At 43.9% G+C, this 9842-nt stretch overlaps 1 pseudogene; it reads left to right on the top strand.

Annotated features, from left to right (window-relative positions):
* The first annotated feature begins 203 nt into the window (after positions 1 to 203).
* On the top strand, positions 204 to 9628 carry LOC117066068 (annotated as a pseudogene).
* Positions 9629 to 9842: the final 214 nt, after the last annotated feature.

Raw genomic sequence — 9842 nt, forward strand, 5'->3', positions numbered from 1 at the left:
TCCTGCTCAGTGAGTGGGCTGAGGAACACAGTTTTCTGTGTAAGCTGCTGAGACTTTAAGCCCTAGGACTCAAGAGCAGGCTTGACTCTCTCCCAGGTAAACTTGCATTTACTTGGCAGGTGCGTAGGGACCTCCTGAGCTGCAGCAGATACCTCTCTCAGAACTTCAGAAACCAAACCTCAGAGCCGCCTGTAGTTTCCAAAATGGACCCTTCTAGAAGCTGTAGGAAAGCTAGTTCCTTGGAGACAATGAACCTAGATCTGCACAAAGCAGGTGAAGACAGAGGCATCCTCAAACTGTCGTGGGGTGGGAGGGGTGGTGTCACTTGGGAATTCCTTTCCCTTTTCCCTCGTGATGGACCTAATTTGAAATAATCCTTCCCAGGTCCTGACTAAATTTCTGCCAGAAGGCTTTTTTTTTTTTTTTTTCCAGCAGAGTCTCATTCCATTGCCCAAGCTGCAGCGCTGTGTCACAAATTGGCTCACTATAACCTCTGCCTCCCAGGTTCAAGAGATTCTTCTGCCCCAGCCCTCCCAGTAGCTGGGATTACAGGTGTGCACCACCATGCCCAGCTAATTGCATTTTTAGTACAGGTGGGGTTTCACCATGTTGGCCAGGCTGGTCTCGAACTCCTGGCCTAAAGTAATCCACCTGCTTTGGCCTCCCAAGGTGCCGGGATTACAGGCATGCACCACTGTGCCCAGCTGCCAGAAGGATTATAAACCAGCATGACCCAGGCTCCTGGAGATGCAGAAAATCTGACCCTCCAGTCCTGTGGCCTGTGAAAAGTGTGCTCAGGTAAGGATCACAGAAAGTGGTCTTCGGCAGAGAAAAGATTAGTGCTGGGTTTTATTATTTTGTAAATGGTTTAGTCTATTTATAACTTATGAAGCAAAAACTAAAAACAGCTTAAGTATATGTTTATTTTAATTGGAGATGGGCATATGTTTATGTACACCAATAACTTTTTGAAAATATGTCTTTATAATGAAACTATTATAAAGATGTGCATATGGGTGCATGTTCTATATATGTCAGCAGCAGACACATTTATGCAAAGTTGGTTATTGGAAGTGACTGGTAGTGGATATAACTGGCCTGTTCTTGTGCATCATCTTTGGTCCCTGGAAACCCTGAAGGACTGAGCGTGACCCAGGCAGTGGGTTTCTTCGTCATCAGCTTGGTTGCTTGGCTTTTACCTGCAACTGTCCTCCAGGTAAAGCTTCCCAGGAACTAGAGTCTGGGAAAACCTTACTGGGACTTTAGGTGCCTTTAAGCCATTGGCTATGACAGACAGAAGTTGTTACTGGACGGCTCTTGTGACATAACTGAGGGGTTCCTGCTTAGGAGGGCTCTTCTATTTATTTTTGAAAAAAGGAGGAATATCACCTTTTTTTTTTTTTTTTTTTTTTTTTTGAGACAGAGTCTCGCTCTGTTGCCCCGGCTGGAGTGCAGTGGCCAGATCTCAGCTCACTGCAAGCTCCACCTCCCGGGTTTACACCATTCTCCTGCCTCAGCCTCCCGAGTAGCTGGGACTACAGGCGCCCACCATCTCGCCCGGCTAGATTTTTGTATTTTTTAGTAGAGACGGGGTTTCACCGTGTTAGCCAGGATGGTCTCGATCTCCTGACCTCGTGATCCGCCGGTCTCGGCCTCCCAAAGTGCTGGGATTACAGGCTTGAGCCACCGCGCCGGGCCGGAATATCACCTTTTTTATGATTCAGATGATCTGAAGGCACATCCTTTGCAGTGGAAAGAGAAGAGGCTCGCCGGGCGCGGTGGCTCAAGCCTGTAATCCCAGCACTTTGGGAGGCCGAGACGGGCGGATCACGAGGTCAGGAGATAGAGACCATCCTGGCTAACATGGTGAAACCCCGTCTCTACTAAAAAATACAAAAAACTAGCCGGGCGAGGTGGCGGGCGCCTGTAGTCCCAGCTACTCGGGAGGCTGAGGCAGGAGAATGGCGTAAACCCGGGAGGCGGAGCTTGCGATGAGCTGAGGTCCGGCCACTGCACCACTCCAGCCTGGGCGACAGAGCGAGACTCCGTCTCCAAAAAAAAAAAAAAAAAAAAAAAAAAAGAGAAGAGGCTCCTGTTACCTACACGAGAAGGAATAGCCTTGACTGCACTGAACGCAGTGACTCGTTGTGGGTTACAGGACATACTGGAGTAAATGCACCTTACTAGAGTGAGACTTCAGTGACAGAGAGTTGAGCTGAGACTCCATCATCTTGTCTCATTCCTAGGAGATGCTCAGTGAATGCTTACGAAAAGGAAGGGAGGGAGTGTTGAGGGAGGGAGGGAGGTAAGCGGCAGGGTCCGAGCCTTCAGGAAGCAGGTGTCAGGCTCAGCTGGAATAATTTAGCCCTGCCAAAGATAATCTGGAAGGATCTTTTCAGAAAAAGGACAAAGTATTTCCCAAAGTAATTCATTTCTCAGTATTTGGGGGGTTGCAAACTAGGTTCAACTTGTGTCCTCGCCTGGCGGTGAGTCTGGGCATGATGGATGAACCAGTGGAATGGGTGGCCCCGGGGCTCTGCTGATGAAGGCTGTGTTGTACGGGGTGGAGCCTCTTCTCAGGGAAGGTCTGTGGAGGATATTGAGCCAGTGAGGGATGGTGGGAGCGTGTGGTGAATGTCTCTGATGCTCGTCCCTCAGAGAGGAGAGGAGGAGGGAAAAAAGGAAAAAAGGAAGGAGGGGAGGAGGGGAGGGAACAAGACAGCAAACATGACCAGAACCAGATGGACTGTCTTCACAAAGAACTCCTGGTGCTCAGGTGGCAAAATGGGACACAGAGTCTAGGGCAGGGATGTTCTCTTTATTTCTTGTAACTGTCAACATTCTTAGCATCAGAAACCAACTCTGGTTAAACCAAAAAGGAACTGACTGAAAAGCAACTGGTTCACAGAAACATGGGGAAATCTTGAGAAGCAGACAGGAGAAAGGGTCAGGAATTAGCGAGACCAGGCGGCTGCAGGTCCACAGCCAAAATCTTGCCAGTGAGGACATGGCCATCATGTTTTGTGCAGCATCTGCTGCTCCCGGAAACCAGTTATTGCTGTAGCGACTCTGACTCCATTTTTTATACTGCTTTGGATCAGCAGCCACCAATTCAAAACTCCGGGGCTAGCATGTCTGACTGGTTAAGCCCAGATCACATCCTTGTACTTCAGCTGCAAGGGAAGCTGGAAGAGGAAGGCTGGGGTGGAAAGACTGGACCCTTTGGCTTTCTTAAAAGGAAGTGGAGAGTCAAAAAGGCCCACAAATGCCCACCATTTTCCTGCTCAGTAGCATGTGGTTTCCCAAAGGAAACCCACACTGCTTAGCCAATTTGAGACGTTGTTTTGGGAGGACCGGAGTACTGGTAAATTTACACACACACACACACACACCACAGCCTGCTCTGAAAACATCAACATAAAGCTGAAAGATAAATTGGCTGTTGGAATAAACTTCCTGGAACACATTGTTTCAAGATGAATCAGTCAGCCATCTATTTACTCACCTTTATGCACAAAAGGAGAAGAGAGAAAGAGGGTGTTCTAAGATGATTGTGCTTAACAAAGAATAGAACAGTAGTTTATACTTCTAAAATTACAAATCTCAGTTTGAATAGAGTTCAGTCAGCATTCAAGGTTTTTAGAGATTAGAATCTTATTTTGCAGGAGTTATATCAAACTTTGAAAGCCAGATAATCTTGGAAAAGGACTTTTTACAGACAACCTCACAAGGAAACTTATGGTTACTAAATATAAAACAGGATTGCATTTCTGTAAACATTTTAGCCTCCAAATTTAATGAAAATTTTAAAAATTAGGTCTAGCATTTCATCTTTCCTGCTGGCATCAGTAGCTCTTTTCTCTATTGTCTGCAGTTAGGAGGACTTGCCTTTTAAAGCCACAGATTTCCATTTGCTAGAATTGAGTCCAAAAGCTCAGGCAGGCCTTAAGGAAATCTATGACTTGGTAAACTCATAAGAGACTCTGAGGCTGTACTGGTCTCCTCTTATACAATGGATGTTCATAACCTCCTGATCCTGAAGTTATTCATAGAGGCTCCTCTTTCTTGGGGGAATTTTTAATTCCCTATTCTCATTTATGTACTTTGGGTAAGGGGTGGATCCTAACTGACTTAAACTAATTAGCATGCTCTCCCCCCTTGAGCAAACTGATTAGATCAGGAATGGGTACATGATCATGTCAGAGAGTGTGTGTATGTGTGTGTGTGTGTGAGAGAGAGAGAGAGAGAGAGAGAGAGAGAGAGAGAGAGAGAGAAACAGAGACAGAGAGAGAGAAAGAAAAAATCCCGGGACTTGGGCAGGAGTCCCTGGAAGACAGAATCTCTCTCTGGAAAGCATAGAGTGAGAGTGAGGTCTTGCAGTTGCTGGAGCTGATGGATGAAGCCAACCATGTGGAAAGCAGAAGACAGGGAAATAAAGAAATGAGATTCTTCAGTTGCTGGATCAGGTCTCACCTAACATTGTAATCACTTTTTAATTTTGTGAGCCAAAAAATGTCCTTTATTATTTATTTATTTTTGAGACAAAGTCTTGCTCTGTTGCCCAGGCTGGAGCGCAGTGGCAGGCCTCACTGCAGCCTCAGCTTCCTGGGCTCAAACAATCCTCCCACCTCAGCCTACTAGGTAGCTGGGACTACAGGCACGTGCCACCATGCCTGACTAATTTTAAACTATTTTTAGGCCTGGCACAGTGGTTCACGCCTGTAATCCCAGCACTTTGGGAGGCCAAGGCGGGCAGATCATCAGAGGTCAGGAGTTCGAGACCAGCCTGACCAACATGGTGAAACCCTGTCTCTACTAAAAATACAAAATTAGCCTGGCCATGGTGGTGGGTGCCCGTAATCCCAGCTACTCAGGAGGCTGAGCCAGAAGAATCAGTTGAACCTCGGAGGCACAGGCTGCAGTGAGCCTGAGCAGAGATCATGCCATTGCACTCCAGTCTGGGCAGCAAGAGTGAAACTCCGTCTCAAAACAAAACAAAACAAAAAAAAACATTTTTTGTGGATACAGAGGTCTCACCATGTTGCCCAGGCTGGTCTTGAACTGCTGGACTCAAGTGATCTTCCTGCCTTGCCTCCCAAAGAGCTGGGATTACAGGAGTTAGCCAACACACCAGGCTCCTTTGTTGTTTAAATGAGTTGAGTTCTATCTCTTGTAATTGAATGATCTCTCATTGATGGACTGAAGAAAACAACACTTGCAACTAAACAGTCTTTAAGTATCTCAGTATGTAGGTATTAAAATATTCCTTAGTATAAAAAAGTATTTCTTAGTATATAATTTTCATGGTATACAAAGAATTTTTTAAATTAAGAAAAATAATAATAACCTAATAGAAAGCAAAGAACAAAAGCACTTAAAAAGAAATAGCTAATAAATATGTGAAAAGTGTTCTATCTTATTTGTGATTAAAGAATTGTACGTTAAAATGAAAATGGACTACCATTTTTAATAATTGGAATGATGAAGATCAAAAAGTGAGAAACCATACAGGTTGGTGAACAAGGGGCAAACATGGACTCAGTACTGGCAGGGGCTGGCGATTGTGGGTAATAAATTGGAAGACAACTGGCAATATCTATCAAGATTTTAGGTGAACATATCCTGTGATCAGGCAATTCCACTACTAGAAATTTATCTCACAGATAAATTCCCACAAATGCACAAATATGTACATAAGAGCTCATTACAATATTATATGAAACAGTAAACTATAGTGAAGGAGCCCAGGGAATTTCTATGGCACTCTGACATGTCGATATTTTAAATTTAAGACTCTTGAAGGTCAGCAGATGCTGCAAGAGGCTCTCCTCTGATATCCCCTTATCTACCTAAGACTGGACCCGCCAAAGAAAGCCCAACAGCATCCCCTCTCCCCCCTGAAATCTCATAGTTATTGCAGAAAAGAGGACTGGGAAATGCAACCACGCCCGGATGAACTTTTTCACCTAAGACATGGATTGATGCATTGGATTGCTCCCCAAACAGGATGCTGTGTCAAAGCTGACCAAGTATACAATGCTGTCTTTGGGAGGACCCTATAGCATCTCATCATTGTAGGCATGGCAACATTATCTTTCAAAGAAGAATCTAGAATGGCACAAGGAGAATGGCTTATTCTTTTTAGAGGGCAGCAAGGCCAATCTTTGGCTCAATTGGGTGGGCAGTCTCCTCCTTAAATACTGACAACCTGTTCCTGAAGTAGCTGAGAGACCTTCAAGGCAGGGGCTCACTGAGAGAGGGGTGCAAGCAATTGACCTCTTTGTTGCTGATAGTCTCCTTGGCAGAGGGGCAATGCCAGGCCATGCAAGTAAGAGGAGAGAGATTTCATAACAGACATGCATCATGGAGGAGGGGTTACCTGGCCTTGTAGATAGACTCTGTGAACTGGCATGAGTCCTGGAAGGGCGGTGCTTCAGTCAACACCCATCTCTGATGTTCAAGGAAATCCTAGAACAAAGGAATCACAAGACAAGCTCTTAAGCGTTTGTTGGTACAAACTGCTGTACTGGATGTTCAGGACTCCTTTTTATCCAGAAGATAAACAAGGGAAGCAAACAGTCACGTAGCATCTGAAGTGGGCTCTCTTTCACACGCAGATTCATAAAGGACGCTCAACCACAACAAGCAATTCATTGAGTGACAGAAGGTGAATTAGTAACTCACAGTTAAGATTACTATTTCAGAATTTCTTATTTTGTCATATAGGCTTAAAAGGGAACATGTTCATCTTTACAAAAGCATCGTAGCAGGTACCAATAGGCCAGAGACAAAGGATAAATGACTAAGTTCTTTCATACACAGGACGGCAATGCAAGAGGCAAGTGTGAGAATGTGGCTTGTCCACCTGCCAGGAGATAATTGTCCCTAGAGCAGGGGTTCCCAGCCTTGATGTACATTAGAATCAACTGAGAAGGGATTATAAGTCCCCACGTGGCAGCCCAGGCTGATTAAATCAGACCCTTTGGAGATGAGACCCGGCTTCGGTATTTTCAAACATCTCCAGATGATTCCACTGAACATCCTAGGCAGCGAACCAATTCCCCTTGGAGTGGAACTTTCTTCCACCACTCTAAGGTCTTCAGTCCTCTCATTCTCAGGAGATAGAGGCTTCTGTTGAATCAACTGATGTTGATACAGCAGCACGATTAGCATAGAAGAAACCTGTAATAGGCATATTACAAGTGCAAACATACCTTGGTTAACACATGACATTTTTAACTTGTCCCCAGGATGTATGGGTTGAGGGGAGATCATTCTGAGTAGGGCAGGGAACCACGCTGTGTTGGTCTCCAGTGTCCCCAGGGCCCAGCCCAGTCTCTAGCCCAGAGTACATGCTCCATAAACATTTGCTGAAGGATTGGATGACTTTAAGGGGAAATTTCCTGTTTCCTACATTAAGCTTTTGCAGAAGAGATGGTGAACAGGTCAACTGAGCCCCAAGAAGGTATTTATAATGCTTTCCATAAATTGATTGTGGGAGATGTAATATATCCAATTATAACATCCTCATGGATGTGAAGAGGGGAAATAACAAACACCTAAAAATTTAACGTGCTTTACATCTTTTAAACAAAGTAACATGAGTGAATCTGTCACTTTGGAGAACAACTAACATTTGGAACCTGTCAAATTGAGAACAATTTCACTGAATTTATGAGTAAAAAATAAAACATGGACAAACGTATCATACAGTGGCCTGAACTCTACAGAGAGGAGAACTCAGTAGGCAATGACTGTGCAACAGTTTATTTCCAGTGTAATAATTATGAATCTGATTTGAATTTCAATTCCATATAGCATAAAATCCCCAGCAATAGTTTCTTGCTTCCAGATAGCAACATGGCATAAAGCATGTGGATTGCATTCCTGTGCATGCCAACTGGTATCACATGGCTCTTACTCCAATAGGAAGGACTTTACTATCTGAAGAGGAAAATGTATACAAAAGACAGAATAAACCTTCAAAGTTTACTTAAATCAAAGAATAGTTACACAATTCTCTTTGCAACGTACCTCTTTTCTTAAATGGTTGCATTTCCTGTTTAAATGCACACCCAAAAATATTTCAATCATGCTATAGTTCTTTTTCATATCTTTAGTGTTATTATTTATTTATTTATTTATTTGAGACAGAGTCTCCCTCTGTCACCCAGGCTGGAGTGCGCGCGCCATCTCAGCTCACTACAAGCTCCGTCTCCCGGGTTCACGCCATTCTCCTGCCTCAGCCTCCCGACTAGCTGGGACCACAGGCGCCCGCCACCACACCTGGCTAATTTTTTTGTAGTTTTAGTAGAAACGGGGTTTCACCATGTTAGCCAGGATGGTCTTGATCTCCTGACCTCGTGATCCGCCCGCCTTGGCCTCCCAAAGTGCTGGGATTACAGGTGTGAGCCACCGCGCCCGGCCTCTTTAGTGTTATTTTTATTATAAAACCAACACACACATATGGTAAAAGTTTCTAGACAATAAAAAATGTAGAAAGTTACTGCTACCAGTTTGAATTTTATTAGTAGTATCTACCACAAAGGAGTAAGGTAAGGTCCTTATCTTATGACATGCACCCTGGCAGTGATAGCTGTGTCAGATGTGAACCAGGGCAGGTTAGAGCTCACCTTTTCCTTGATAAGAAAGATGAATCATTTGTTGGTCCAACATTAACTAAGAAGGAAATGAGTTGGAAAGAAGAAAAGGATTTTAAAAATATATGAGTAAAATATGTTTTACAGAATACAGACTATGAAAATAAGATATTGGAGAATCTAAAATGTAAAGATAGAGCTGGAAAACATAGGAACAGATTGGAAGTGAAGGAAATTTCCAAAGAGATGATGCTCCTACATCTGTTCATTCTGAAATTACTGATAGCGACAAAAATCAGAAGACGTTGAAAAAGATGTGTTGAAAACAGGAGAAGGCCTAGGGAACGACGGTGGGAGAATAAAAACTCCGATACAGCTTCAGCTTCGGCAAACACATGCAGATTGGAGACAGATAAACCATCCTGAATTAAAGAGACTCACCTTCTCCAAAACAAGAACAGGAACAACAAATGGGAAAAGCACAGCAGAGGTTTGCTGAAAACTTTCCAGAAACTGAACTTCCAAAAGATGACCTAGGAACCACTCCTTGGGTAAAAGGGACTGAGAGTGAAGGTTAATCATAGAAGAAAACTCAAGCTTTTTAAAAAATGGAGTTTGGAAACTCTTATTTTATTGCAGAACGTTTCTCCCCAAAAAAGTCAGTGGCACAAGAAAACTGTGTCACAGTTTACCCCTTCCTGATTCAGAAATGTGTAGTAAAGAGTGGTTTGCAGCTTTTAAAAAACACCTTTTAAACGAATTATTAGTGACTGAATTAAGTTATACAGTAAGTGAACTAAATAGGGCACAGATAAGTTTATCAAACTTTACTATTTTATCTTGTCATTTACAACATCCATATAAGCAATTAGCCATATAAGCAAAATTCATATAGCCACTTAAATGTACATTTGTCCTTGTCTCCATATATTCATACTAAGATGCACAGAAAATACAGCAAAAGAAACGTTGAAAGTCTATAAAGGCCGGGTGCGGTGGCTCACTCCTGTAATTCCAGCACTTTGGGAGGCCGAAGCGGGCAGATCACGAGGTCAGGAGATCAGACTATCCTGGCTAACACGGTGAAATCCCATCACTACTAAAAATACAAAAAATTAGCCGGGCATGGTGGCAGGCGCCTGTAGTCCCAGCTACCCAGGAGGCTGAGGAAGGAGAATAGCGTGATCCCGGGAGGTGGAGCTTGCAGTGAGCAGAGATCCTGCCACTGCACTCCAGCCTGGG

The sequence above is a fragment of the Trachypithecus francoisi genome, unplaced genomic scaffold, assembly GCF_009764315.1.
Source record: "Trachypithecus francoisi isolate TF-2019V2 unplaced genomic scaffold, Tfra_2.0 Lachesis_group2, whole genome shotgun sequence".
Taxonomy (NCBI): domain Eukaryota; kingdom Metazoa; phylum Chordata; class Mammalia; order Primates; family Cercopithecidae; genus Trachypithecus; species Trachypithecus francoisi.